The sequence below is a fragment of the Calypte anna genome, chromosome 4B (genome assembly GCF_003957555.1).
Source record: "Calypte anna isolate BGI_N300 chromosome 4B, bCalAnn1_v1.p, whole genome shotgun sequence".
Classification (NCBI taxonomy): Eukaryota; Metazoa; Chordata; class Aves; order Apodiformes; family Trochilidae; genus Calypte; species Calypte anna.
The window spans coordinates 12463635-12477905 of NC_044249.1; the positions used below are offsets into that span (position 1 = coordinate 12463635).

General features: G+C 40.6%; 1 protein-coding gene across 6 annotated transcripts in view; it reads right to left on the bottom strand.

Moving 5' to 3' along the window:
* Positions 1 to 11509, bottom strand: part of UGT8 (UDP glycosyltransferase 8) — a 44396-nt gene extending 32887 nt beyond the window's left edge. The window contains exon 1 of one of the 6 annotated variants that reach the window (XM_008501812.2): positions 11422 to 11509. The gene's annotated coding sequence lies outside the window, so the exon portion shown is untranslated. The other 5 variants (XM_030450809.1, XM_030450813.1, XM_030450811.1 and 2 more) reach the window with 5 other exon arrangements.
* Between the last annotated feature and the right edge of the window lie 2762 nt (positions 11510 to 14271).

Below are 14271 nucleotides of genomic sequence, written 5' to 3' on the forward strand. Positions count from 1 at the left end.
GACTCAAAAATGGGGAAGTCTTTCTATTTGTGATAGCCTACAAACATCTCTTGAAATAATACAAGTAATTTTTCAAGTTCCCTCCAAATATTTGAAAATTTAATACCACACTTAATATTTTTATCAGTCCACATCAGTATTTTTTTGACAAGCAAAGTTATGCTGTTATGAGTTCCGAGTAAATGCTACTTATGTGAGGAAATCTACTGACCAGATTATGTAGAACAGCGAATCTCAAATGATGATCAAATTATCTGACAAAGGAAGATTTTAATTAGCATTATAATAGATGACAGTAAAAAAAGGCCATGTTCTTCTAAGCCCAAAGTACAGCTTGACTCCTAAACCCTTTATTCTGGCAACTGCCAAATAAGTTCTTAACCAATACTACTGTTTACTGTATGTATTCTGTAGGCAGTAGGAAATACTACTCCATAATCCTTTAGGAGCATTAGAGTGAATCAGGCCAATAAACTGACTTCAGGCAGCAAACTTTAAGATTACAAAGTAGTTGCTACTACACAACCCATGTGCTGTAAAACAGATGAAAGCATCACAAATGTGTGAATGCAGAGACTTGGAGCAGCAAACTACTACATTATATAGGAAGAGACTCTGATAACAGAACTAGCACAACCTTTGAATTTATGTTAAGTTCCTCCTATAACATTTTTTGACTAATTGCTAAGGTAGGACATGCTATGACTTTCTCATGTTGCAATCATTTAGATAAGTGGCAAGATTTAGCCTTCAACTACAGGGCCTATTTCAACAAAATTAAATTAGTAGAAATTATCCACATATATTTCTTACTAAACAAGGGCAGGCTTTTATGTTTACTTTGTACAGCTTCTTGAACAACAATTACATTCTTCTATCAAATGACTGAAGTGTTTCAACGAGTACAAGAATATCACATCCACAGAGAAAAAAGCAGAATATTACAATGCCACAGAAATCATCTGTGAGAGACTTACTGAACAGCAGAGAGCCAAGAAGAAGTCAAAAGGATATGCAATTTATGAAACCCCTTTTACTAAAAGCTTTGTGTACGTGTGTGTGTGTGTGTGTGTGTGTGTAAAAGATTTTATTTTACACTGAAGGGTTTTACTTAAGCTTTTGTACTTGAGAGTTATGGAAAAAATATCTTTAAAATTCTTGCTCAAGAGGTAGCAAGGTAGAAGTATTTCTCTTTTAATAAATATATTTTACAGTCAATAAACATATTCAAGAGATATGCTAGCAGATAGAGCTTTAAGAAGCTATACAGGAATAGAACTCTTACACAAGACAACATCCTGTTAAGATGAATATATGGCAGCTTACAGAGCTGTAACTTTCTTGCTAGCACTTTGCCCCAGCTTTCTAAAAGAACAGGTTTAAAAGTCTTCATAGTTATGGAAAACAATCCTAAACTTGTGAAAAGATTAATTTAATTACATTTTTAAATCTTAAAGACTTACAAAGATCACCTTCTATTTTAATTTTTTTAATTGAAGTCACTTAAAGCCAAAGCAAGGCCCACATACTTTGGGGTAATAATATTGGAGTAGTGACAGTATCAGTCAAGAAGAGATTTACCTGAGGGTAAAGGACTATGGTCTAATTAAATGCTTTTGTAACATGAAGCACATTATAGGAGGGAAAAGGTTCATTTCTCTTCACACAACTTACACTTCTTAACACTCTATGTGCTAGATCTGAGCAAACAGTATTCAGCTAAAAATGTGTACTTTGAATGCCATAATTGTACCAGTGTCCTCTGTAGAGATTTACTCAGACAAGGTGCTGGGCAAAATTCTAGACTGTGCTTTTTTCCCTGAGCAAGATTGAACCAGGTGATCCTTGAGGTCCCTTCTGACCTCATATTCTATGATTCCATGATTTTCAAGATTCAGCCTATCAAACTTCATGTAAGTGATTTCCATAAAGATTTTACACCCCATGAAACACTAATCTTCACAGACCTACCAGATAAGCTCGTTAAAAAACTCCAACTACCTCAAAAATATGTTTTAGTATCCCAAACAAAAGTAGAAAGGGCAAGAGCAGCACATTCTCTTTTGTCCTGCTGTGCACTGGGCAATACAAACAGGGTACTTTAAGATACTTATATCTGTAAATCTTTTACCCCACATAGTGGGGATCAGCGTTTTCAAATACTAAACTACCAGTCAGTGTTTTGGTCAAGCCAAGCACTATTGTAAAGCTTAGACCTAGAAGCACTGCTTGAAGAAACACCCTGTCCTTCCTGCTGCTGGCCTAGGTCCAAAGTATGACAGTGAGACCAGCACTGTATCCCTACCGACAGGGAGCAGGGGAAGATGGTACAGATACACATCCCTGAAAATGCTCGGATCAGGCTGCACTTCTTCAAGTTCTGCATCAGACCAAAGCTGACCACACATTCGTTTGGTGTTGCAACAGAGATTACATAGTCCTGGCACTCAGGACAGAAAGGAAGCACAATACAGAAACCTGAGAAACAAACAGCCTGCTCCAAAACCTGTGCACCTTCAACCAAATGCAATCTGCCTACATGTGCAAGTAACTTGGATTTCTCCACATTGGTGCTCTGTCATGCTTCTCTGTCTTGCTGCCTGTGGCTACTGCACTCCCACTACTTTGGAAAGATAAATGCTGACTACACAGAATTGGAAAAGCCATATTACTAGAAAAGGAGACAAATTCATTCCTTGTGGAGAGTTTTGTCTGGTTCATCTAAAACAACGCGAGAACATTTCCTGACAAGCTATACATCTTCCTCACAGATACTATGTTTTCACAGAAGACAGAGTAGTTTGGCACCAACATAGAAGTCCCTTGACAGAGTCCCCTCAACTTCTGGAGACCTTTACTCTGAGACCAGCTGGCACAAGGCAAGAGTTATAGGAGTAAGAACAGAACCTAAAAGAAGGAAAACATGTCCCTGCAAAGAGCAGGGGGCACAAGTGCTGCAGCAGCTAATGGAGACAAAGATGCCAACACAGAAGGGTGGAAGTTGCCCAGGAAGCATTCTCTTCCACACCAGCATCAAAAGACAAGATTGAAATACAAGTTGAATGAAGTACCAAAAGGAAAAAAAGAAAAATACTGACTTTATACTCTTTTAAGCACTTTGATCACTGACAGATTCTCTTTTGATAAAATGACTCTTCGTAGAAGAGGCCAGAAGAAACTGCAGAGCACAACTTTACAAAAGCTTTAATATGCTGGTGCAATAAATGTAGCCAATGCGTATATTCTACCATCACACAAGCACGAATTTTGCCTTACTAATGAACCTCAGGATTTGAAACAATATCAGATTTAAACTTAAACAAGTTTTACTTTAATTTAAATAACTGTTGGGGGGATACTTTATTTTTCACTCCAGATAGATTCAGCTTGGTACAAGCTCTCCCTGGTCATGCCATCACATGACACCTAGAAACATTGAATGAATTTCTTTGTTCAGTTTCTAACTTCATCCTATAGCAAATAGCTATATTTTAACAAGCCATACAAACAGAATCACAAGGAAAACTCTAGTTTCTGCAATGGAAAATACAACTTTAATCAAAGGTAAAATATTTTTTTTTTTTTTTGCTTTTATTCAGTTCGACTAAAATAACTGAATTGCTCAAGACTGTGTACCACAACAATACACTCCAATATTAAGCTTGTTCAGTCTGTTCATCATTAGCTACTGTTTAAGAAAAAAAACAACCTACCTGTAAACTTCAAGTAAACTGTCTCTTTCTTTCAGATTTGTGTTCTCTAAACAACCCCCTAGCAGAATTCAGTTGTTAGAATGAGGATTATAGTACTGTATGTAACTTTTCTCTCTGTGCAGTTTAATCCTTCAGTTCTGATTTTAACAGCATGACCATATCACTTACCAAAGAGGGAGCAGAAATCAATTCGGGAACTTTCTGAAAGATGCAGCCTACATTCCAGTAAGATTTAAGACAAGAGTTTTGTGTAGTAGCTGCATAAAGATTTTTAAATGCACAGAAACTTCCTGCCAATACCTAGGTAATCAGTAGTTGACTAGACTATAGTCTGGATTAAGACTGGATTATAATTTCAGAAAAGGGACTAAATATAGGGTTTGGGGATTTTCAAAGCAACTTGAGACTTAAATACACTTGCTAATTTAAAAATATTAAGCAACAAAACCACATAGATCCAAAGGCTGCAGAAAGCCAAAATAAAGATGATTCACAGCTCTAAGAGGATGATTTGGGAGTAAAACTGAAATAACAATAAACCATCCACATAGCGAGTGCTTCTACATATGCACATGTCTGTTCCTACTGACTAAAATGAACTAAGAGATGAGGTCTTCCTTCACTTCTGGAGAGCAACTAAAACTTGTTGAACAATATTACTATGTAATAACAAATATTTGATGGATGTTTATAACAGAAATATGTTCTCTTAACTACAGTCCTGCTATAAACTCCCAAGTTATTTCATTAGTAAATAGCTTAATGCAACTTTGACTTCAGTAAAAAGACGTAGTCTGAGGTTAAATTATTTGGAATACTTCAATCTTCTAGAGTGCAATTTCATGAAAATAAAGCTGATAAATCAGGAAAAAAACCTATCGAAGTATCACAAAGCATAAAGATACATTACTATGAATGGTAAAGAAATATGGCAGCTTTAGGTTACACTTGAATTTGACACATTGTACAGACTATTTCACAAGATTCATGACTTTGATTGGGAAAGTTTCCACACAAGCCCTCACAGGATTTAGACCAACAGCTCATAATTACAGACTTTGAGGCCCCACAAGTCACAGATGTCGCAAAAAATCTAGTCATGTTACTGAAAACCAACTGACATCTTCTACTTTAAAATGCTGTGAAGAAAAACATGTAAGCAAAACTTCCTGTAAGCATTTCATGCTTGATTTCTTGGGAGAAACTTCTCTGCCTAGAGACCAAACACCATACAGATCAACATACATGTCTCGAAGTTCAGTTTCTTTGAACCCAGGAACAGGAAATCCCATTCTCCCAAGAACCAGGCTTAATCCAGGGTCTAACTGTCCCAACAAATCTCTCAGTATTTAAAATACACTGGTGTGTAAGTTTTATTTAAACTATTGGGACAGCCTCCTCCAAGTTGAGGCTAGAAGCATAAGAGGCCTAACAGAACAGAAACCTAAAAAAAAGCTGAAGATGATGGAGATCTGTTTTGCCAGCAAGGTATGGACCAGCAGCAAGACTCTCACAGCCTGTAGCTAATTTCATGAAGAACCAGCACAGCAGGCTTCCAGCAGGAACGATAAAAACAACTTCAACAAAAAAGAGCCACAGCTGACCTGATCTTAAGTTGCCAACAACTCTGTATTAAGCGGAAATTTGTACGAGACCTTCCAGAGATGCTTATAAGCAACATTTCTGACCTGCTAACTCTGCAGGTACTAGGGCTGGTTAACCCTTTAATTCCTCCCAAGGAAAACCGCTGCTGAGGCAGTGCTGCCTGCAGCATGCACTCTATCCTGAGTACTGCCCCAAGCCAAACATCATCTGCAAGCTCTTCACCAGCAGCAGCCTTCTAGTCAACAAAGCTCTTCAGAAAGATACTGCTACCAAGGTCCAAGTTGAACATCTCAGCACACCCATACTATATTTAAAGCACCTGTTTACATTATGGTAAGTTGGCAGAACTGGCTTCCCAAGAAAACTTATAAAACAAACATTTAACTACTTGCACAGAGTATCTACATTCACTAACAACTATCCCATTTAAAAAAAAAACCACTAAATTTCATTAATCTGTAACAAATACAAGGCAGACTATTATCACAGCTCAGTAACAGTTGAAGCAAGAAGGGAGAAAGCAAATTAAGGGCTCACTTGAAAGAATATTATGCAACTTCCAGCAGCACAAAAAGTTTATGTACTTGGCACAGCTCTTATGTTTGTATTGTTATTCTTATGTCTGTTTCCCATGTTTCATCTTAGACAAAAATATTTAATCAAACTGTGTGAGGAAGGGAAGGAAGAACATTATTTTCCACAAAATAAAACGGATTCAAAGCAGTAAGTACATCTGCATTCTCAGTCAGTTCAGTCCCAGGTGTAGCCAACAGGAGCTATTTACAACTGCTTTCAGAAGAGTAGATTCTGTCTCCAGGCACAGCAGGTTGCAGAAAGCACATTCTGCTACAATGCTGGATCTGACAGCCACAGTGGGCTCCTCAGCCATGCTTCCCACTTCCCCTCAGAAGCAAGCTGCACATCTATATGCCATTAAGCAGTATTCCGGACAAAATTCTAGTTTATAAACCAAATTCCATTCAGAAATATATGCTTCTTTGATTCTGTTCCTAGTGTAAACTAAGAAATACCTGACTGTCATCAGAATTCAAGAATTTCTCATATTACACATTAAATTGGAGAAGACAATGATGCCCTCAAAAGTTAAAGGCAAGTAAATAACAGCACGTTAATACTGGCTGCTCTTTTAATGTTAGTGTTCTACTATTGTTGAAAGTTTTCACAATTAATTAAAAAATATCTTTATTTTGGTATTTTGTGTTCTTGGCACTAAATTATAAAGCCTTAATCATTTGACTTAAGCCAAGTAATTTCAGGGGGGGGAGGATTTCCAAACTCAGCTTGTATAAATGCATTTTTATCAGTATCCTTATACTTGAAGCCTTGAATTTCAGAATTTAATGCTGAAGGTTGTGCTACAGTGCATAAATCTAATCCTCATGTGCAGCAAATGAAATAATTTTTAACACTAGTGCTGATGTCTGGATGAAAATAATCTCTTTTATGAAATATGGTGCCTTAAATTAAGGAACTCAGAAGGTATTCCACCTTGATGTTCACACTGCTGTCTACAGTGAAGTACACTGAGAGACAACCTTTATAGTATTTCATTTTTAAAAAGCACAATGTTTCAAGCAGGACATCAAGGCTCATTTCCAGTTCTGTTCAGATTCTGAAGGTGACCCAAGATTCCCCATTAACCCTCCCTTCTATAGTTGAGTATGAAGAGAAAATAATCTTAAGTACCTTTTCTCATTTAGTTGAGCCACCAATTCATAGGAGAAAAGAACAGCATATACCAAAGAAAGCTATACTTGTTCTATTAAAATTATGTGCATGACAGCTGTGACCCTTAAGAGAAATTGTCATAGCAAATGAGGTTATAACTACTTACTGCAACTCTGACCTGTTTAATTTAGAAAAGTTATCTACATTGTCTTTTAAACCCATTAAATAATAATTGTTTCATTTAGTTTGTAAAAAGGCAGTTTGGTGGTATATTTTCCATTTACAATCACTTCTTCCCATATGCAATGCACCTTTTTGAACTGGACGAGTAGCTATTTTTCTTAAAATGGCCTACTCATTAAACAGGTCAAGACTTAGCAAAATATAATTAGACGATAAATAACTATGAAGAAAAATATTTTAACAGACTTGCAATCAAAAATAGTGACCAATTCCTGACAGGCTTTCTTCACAAAGCTAAAGACAATGTAAAGACATCATTCAAAAGGAGTATTAAAAGAACCTCACATGTTGAGCATTTAAGATACATACATCCTAAGTTTTATAAATATACTAGCAATATTTTGTCGAAGAGATAAAGCAACCCTATGTCACAAGTGCTGGAAATTCACTCCAAGTACAGTAGTCCTGGGGCAGGGGAGAAATGAAAAAATCACCACACATTTCCAGACAGAGCATTACACTAAATGGTTCTAGTGTATTTTACTTCCAGGAACATCAGAGCAACAGCCTTCTATAATGCCCATTCACAAACACTTTGAGTTCTACCAAAGGTACTTGCTAAAGCAAAGCAAGAAAAAGATAAATCTAGCTGAAAAATTTTTGAGAATAAAAATCCCAGTAAAAGGTGGGTTATTTCAGCTGCTTCTAATCTATCAGGATTCTCAACCACAATCATATTGTCTTCTTAACTATAAGTCTAATACTTAAACAGAAATAAAGGCACTTCTTTTAAGGGTCAGGACCTGGTATTTCATTTAATAAGCATTTCCCGAATGCTCCCTGAATATGATCTCACAGCTAACATCAATATGTTTTATTATTGTAGTATAATTTTTTCTAGTAAGTAACAAACAAGGAACTCAACCAAGATGAAGTAAACATATAATAGTCTAAAGGAAGAAATTTGACTAAAACAGTGACTTGTAAGAAGCACTTTAAAAATCCCAAAGCAGAAAATCCAAAGGAAAATAGGGATGAGTAATAAAATACTCAGTAGTTCAAGTCAGAAATAGCATAGCTCATGCTTAGGAAGGTCAATTAAAAAATGATCGAGTCAGGATAGGCATTGTTGTTAAAGTTTATTATAATTAATTGCAGCACACTTCTGAAGTGGTAGGAGTGCTGCAGCAACAGACACCTTCTGTACTAGTCTGAACATGTAGAGGAAAGGCCATAAGCAAAGCTACACTCGGTGGTATGGTTTTATGGGTGACAACACTTCTCACCCAATATCTGCACATGTAGGAACACACCTACCACACAGAAAAAAAAAATTATAAATTTATAAATTTGTTTCTTCCCCTCCCCCCATTCCTGGGAATAAAACATATTGATAGAAATCAACTTAATCAATCTGTTAGAAATTACACACAGAAAAGAATTATGGCAGAGTCTCTTAGTTTTTCTTCACAAAGTAATCAGATCCACAGCACCCTTGGCACTTGTTTATTAACCCAATCAGTTCTGCCAAGTGAACTAACAGTTACCATTCCAAAGGTCTGGCGTGGATAACAGCCTCTGAAATGTTCTAGATACAATAAACATGGCATTACCATTTCATTAACATGGTAGTTCTGGCTACCTTCAACTTCTCTCAACAATAACTCCTACCAATCTGGAGTTATGACACTGTCCTGCCTCCATGACAGGACAAACCCAAGCTGTAGCTGCTCTAACTGCTCATGAATTGCAAGAGCTAGTAGCCATTCACTGCATTTAAGTTGCCATCACAGCATGAGAACAATCCATTGCTTTGTTACCACTTTGGTAACAAATCAGCTACCCTCAACTCCACTGGCACAGGCAAGGACAGCTCAGGTGACACCACCCTGTGCAGAATAAGGATGCCAGGATTGTCTCAGACGTCCTCTCCTCAAGCCCTGGTTAGTCCCATAGGTTTCTCCATCCACATCCTGCTCCAGAACAACCTGAATGATTAGAGCACTGCAAGAATATAAAATATAAGGGGCATTTATACCGTACTCCAACACGACTCTAAGCTTAGAGTCTCTGTACTTAGACACATAGGGCAATGTAAATTTTCTTGCCTCCCATAAAGAGCTTTATTTGATTACAAATGTTGTGCAAAAGTTAAAAAATGCAAGCATTTCAGGCCACATACTCATTTCCTTGTATTTCAACAAACATTTTCACAATAGTATCAAAGCCATCCAAAAAGAATCTAAGACTCTAACAAGAACTAGTTAGTTTTGAAAAAAAGCCACTGCAGTATCCAGTGTTCAGCTTGGATCAAAGACCAAAACAAAAGAACAAAAACAAGGAAATGTGAAATAAAGGTTAACTTCTTACTATGTTGTGTTGGTGCTAAAAACTAGCTCACCAAAATATGTGACTTTGCATGATTATTGTTTGGAAAGCCAGGCAGGCAGCTTCAGTTATGAAATGTAAACAAGACAATTTTTAGAAAAAAAAGTGATATTGTGTGAATTAATCTTAGAACAAAGTCACCTAGTCATAACATTAAAAGCAAATATACTACTTTAAGTAGTATTTAAGCTGTTTGCTTTGGGAGACAGGAAACACCTTCGAGGATCTCTATCAGTGACTCTATGCTGTTCATCCCCAGGCAACTCTGAGGAGCATGCAAAACGACTGGATGTGCAATTTTTAATTATTTCCTATCATCCCTTAGACAGTACTAAAACAAGCATGTAAAAAAGTCATAAAAAGACAAGATCCCATTAAGTATTTGTTTGAATACCACAAATACATTGACATATCCCCCTTAAAAGCTTATGCTTAACCGTTTTCTCTTATTTTTAGGCCCACGGGGGAGGCACAGCAGCAATTATGCAATATCCTTCAGAAGCAAGGCAGCTTTGATCGAAACTTGGTTCGCGTTCACTGAAAGCGCAGCAACACCCTACACCCGTCGCAGGCCAAGTACTCACACCGAGGTCCCTGACGTTAAGCCTTTCCCCGTTTGCAGCCGGGTAACAGAGTATTTCCCAGGCGTTCACAGACAGAGTGTGGCTGACCGACTTACATAACTTGTGCGACGGTCGTCGGCGACAGCCACTCACGCCAGCACCGAAAGGGTCGAGTATCCTCTCCAATTAATGTAGGAGGCTCCAATTAATGAAGAATGTTAAAGCCGACTGACGGACTGAAGTAAGCCAGAGCTGGTGTCCGAAACACAGCCCTCCCACCCCCAGGCCTGCGGCAGCGCCTGCCTACACACACACACACAAAAACACACACACACCCCGCTACCGGCTGCCACCAGGTAACGCGGGGCTGCCGCGCCCAACGGTCACCCTCAACGGTCGGCCCCCTCCCGGCACGTACGGTCACCGCCGGCTTCATCCCCCCGAACTTCTCCCAAGTGCCGGTCCTCAGCTGAGGAACAGCACGTTCGCCTTGGCGGTGGCAGCGCTGCGGCCCCCTCCTCCTCACACGACTCAACTTCCTCAAGGCGTAGAGCACGCACCTGCCGGGCGCGGCCCAACCTCCAGCGCTGGGCGACCCGGCACCGTCCCCACAAACCCCCGGCACCGTCCCCACAAACCCCCGGCACTCACCTCTATGGCGCCGGCGGGTGGCCGGCCAGAGACCGCCCGACTCCCTCCCACCTACCCCGAGAGGCCGTGCCACACAGGTGCGGTGCCCGGTGTGCAGAAACCTTCTCCTAGGGACAGCCGAACTCCCTGCAGCCCCCAATGCCCCCTTCTCACCACAGCACCAGTACGAGCTCACCTCAGTATAAGGGCAGGAAAGAGGAACTTCTCTCCCCAAAATGACGTCCCTCAGCACCCCGTAAGGACGCGGCGCTCTTCCCCTCCCGCTCTCAGGTCACGCTGTCCCCTCACTCAGGGACACCGCAACGCCACTGCCTCCTGTTCCCCTGCGGCTTCTTTCTGGTCAAGTCCGCGGCTCTCCCCCCGCCCCGCCATCGCTCTCCCTCCTCCCACCCCACCCTTTCCACAGACCCCCCGCCACGAGGTGATGAAAGGAACCCCGGGCTTCCTTATACGTTACAGGAGCGAAGGAGGAAGGAACGAAACTGCAAAAAGCAGCAAGGTGAAACGAGAGCCTCCCACCCCGGACAGGGACCCTCCGCACCTCGCCGCTTCAGAGGGGGTCGGCGGAGCCGGGACCTCCTCGCTCTCCTCCCCTACTGCCCTCAGGGGTTATTCCCGAGCTCCCTCACCGCTCTCCCTTCAGGGCCGTTTCTCCGCGTCGTTTCCTCTGGTAACGAGCTGAAGAGGGGAGCGATCTGCTTGGCGCTCCGTTTGCCGCTTTTTTCCTTCAATCGAGCGGGCACGGGGGCTGTGCGGATCTGTCCGGCCCGGTCTGAGGCCCTGCTCCCCCCCCCGCTGCGGCGCCGGGAGCGCCGGGCCCGCTTTGTCCTCTCTGCCCGGGCTCTGCTGCACCTGCTGTGGGGCTGGGCTTGTCCCTGCGGCGCGGGCCTAGAAGAGGGCAACCTGGCTCCGTCCTCCTCAACTTCTCATCACTTTCCTGTGCCCTCGCTCCTCTCCGTCCCGCTTCCGCCCCAGCACCCCACCACCCGCCGGACGCATACACTGGCACTGCCGTTCACCCCCAGGGAGATGCAGCTACTGGGTGCCCTCGGCTAGACAAGCAAAGGTTTCCCTCACCCCTTTTTCCCACCCCCGTCGCCGGCGCGAAGGAATGCCGTCCGACACCCCAAGCACCCTCCCACCCCATACACTGCCCTGGCTCCCAGGACAGCTGGAAGCTCCCTGCGGGGCAGGTCCCCTGTGCCCGCCTCTGGCGGGTGGGACCGGAGCCGCCCTCTGCCAATCAGTCCGGGCACGGAGGCAAAGCCGCGGGAGGCACCGCCGGGTCCGCCCGCGGTGGCTGCGGGAGGAAGAGGAGGCCCTGCCCCCAGCGGGTGTGGTCGGGGTGCTCCGGGACGCGGTTGTGGTTCCTCGGGGCTGCGTTGGCTCCTCATGTTCGCCGAAAGCCGAGCACGCTTGCCGTTCGTGCTGTCAAGGACGCGCTGCGAAGCGTGAAGGATTTACTGGCAGCCCTGCGGGAATCTTCATCTCAAGGGAGAAGGGGGATTTCATAACTGAGCTGTGCATTCACATCGGTCCTCTTTTTTCGTTGCCAGATGGTTTTGTTAAAAAACGAAACACACAAGAGCTCAAAAGCATATCCCTCCTACAATCATTAGAACAAAGTGCAGTAGTTTAATTAATCCTGGCTACTCAGGTGATATACGGTCCTTTATTATTTTCTACATAAAATAAGCTCCTTGCTTTAGGTCCCTGCTTTAGGGGAAGGGATGTAACACACCTTTCTTCCATCATCCCGGGAGAGAGGTACCAGGAGCCTTCCAAGCCCTCACTTGACAAATCTTATTACTAACGGTAGTTTTCAAATTAGTTTTGTGTGTGTTCAGGGTGTCTGTCTTTTTGGGGGGGGGGTATTTTTTTGTTTGGTGTTCTTCTTTGTGTGTGTGTTATACACATATAATAAAAGTGTAATTTCACAGCTGACAGACCATAAAGCTCTTTGAAAGAACAAGATTTTCTCCAACACACACTTACCATACCTTTAAAATCCAAAATTTTCCTCTGCTTGATCTAAGGTAAAAAATGTTTTATGTGCCCACCAAGGCAATCGCTTATTTCATTGTAGTTTTTGTAATGAATTTTAAAAAAGAAAATAAGTTTCAGACAGTCTTTCTGATTTGACAGATCAAAAATTAATGAAATGCTTGAGAAGAAAACTGAACATAAGCTTTAACCTTATGTCCTTTCTAATAAAGATGGATTGGGAAAAAAAAAAAAGAAAGGAAAAAAAAAAAAAAGAGAGAGAGAGAAAGAAAGAAACTTAATTTTCCTTCAAATTAATTCAAGTATACTCAGTATACTCATTACAGAGCCTTTTAAAAACTATTCTGTTTCTCACATATGAAACAAATCATTACATTTCCAAAACCATGTGCTCCATTTGACATCTTGTTAACATTAAATTAGATATTAGGCTTTAGTGAGTGACACTCAGATCCTACAAGCTAATAGTGGCCTTGGGCTCTGAGGTAAGTATTGAGCTTCTAAAATTGAGGTTGTGAAGTTAAATGTCCCAGAATCAAGTATATAGAATCACTATTGTGTTGAAAGTTTTAGATACTTCCAGGCAGAATAAAAATTCAAACTGCAAAGCCAATAGAAGACAACAGGTAATACATGAATCAATTAAGCTCCTCTGCATATCTAAATTTTCTTCTTGTTCCAGTAGTAACTAATGCAATAACATACAAATAAAACAGAATTATTCTCAGCATAACTGTGGGCTTAAGTCTAGATTGGAACCAACCATAAATTTTGTTCAAACTTCCCTGAGATATTGTACATGTATTGTAACAGAAAGTAGTGACCTTCCTTTAGTGCAAATATTTAACTCAAAGCACATGGTATTGTCCTGTCTTTGCATATTATGGCTACATGCTATTGCAAAAGTGTTTTATTTCAAACTCCAGATTTGTATATAATTTTGTAATTAACAATTTTCAATTTTGTATTTCTTTCAAATATGATATTTTTTCCTTTAAGGGAGGTACTGAAATATATGGTATATAATGTTACAATAACACCTGCTTTCAGAGAGACTGACTTTTTGGTTGAAGGAGTATCTTCAGACTTGAACACTCAGTATAACCTTAATTTACTCCTTTCTAGGCAGCTAATCTTGTAATGATTTTTTGGTTTTCTTTGACTAGTCCAAGAAATACTAAATATTGATTGTCTTGTTTTCAGTTTAAGTTTTAAGCATGGCAATACAGTGCAGCTTGCTGTGAAAGCTCCTGAAATTTCATATCAAAATAACTTTCCAAATAATTGAGACCAGATTTATAAATGTGTAATACTAAGTTTCATTGTGTTACAATTTTGTATCTTTTGGAATGTTGACTCTTAGAGACTCAAATTGTGGGCTCTTAAGAGATAAAGTAATATTTTACTCTGGTGTATCAATGTCTTGCACATAATAAAAACTTGCCTCACCTGCTATTTTGATAAACAATAGAGAG